A 669-nucleotide genomic window follows, 5' to 3' on the forward strand; every position below is an offset into this window, starting at 1 on the left:
TTTTTTCAAATATTTTCTTGCTGCTTTTACTTCTTTGAGAAATGTCTGTTCATTTCGGATGCCCATTTTTGAATCGGGTCTTTATATTTGGGGGGACTGATTGTTTTGAGTTCTTTATATATCCTTGATAATAGTCCTTTGTCTGAGGAACAGCTGGTAAAATTTTTTTCCCACATTGTAGATTGTCTCTTAGTTCTGCTAATGGTTTCTTTTGAAGTACAGAAGCTTTTCAGTAAGATGCGATCCCAGTTGTTGATTCTATCTGCTAGTTCCCGTGCTACTGAGGATTTGTTCATAAAGTCTTTTCCTATACCAATGTCTTCCAGAGTTCTGCCTGACTTACCTTCTAGCAAGTTTAATGTTTCTGTTTTAATATTTAGATCTTTAATCCATTTGGATTTTAATTTAGTGCATGGCAAAAGATAAGGGTCTAATTTTAATCTGTGGCAGATTGACATCCAGTTTTTCCAACACCATTTATTAAAGAGGCTATCTTTAGAGATGTAGATTTATATCAGTTCTAGAAACAAAAAAATAGATAGAGGGATCCTTTGCAAAAGGGAAGGAGACCAAGAGATGGAAGGAGAGGGGAGGGAGAGGGGAAAGGAACAAACACAGAATTAAGATGTATACATACCAATTCCTCACTAGAAATGTAATCATTATGCA

This window comes from Fukomys damarensis, unplaced genomic scaffold, assembly GCF_012274545.1.
Source record: "Fukomys damarensis isolate Sample0158 unplaced genomic scaffold, DMR_v1.0_HiC HiC_scaffold_8, whole genome shotgun sequence".
NCBI classification, from domain to species: domain Eukaryota; kingdom Metazoa; phylum Chordata; class Mammalia; order Rodentia; family Bathyergidae; genus Fukomys; species Fukomys damarensis.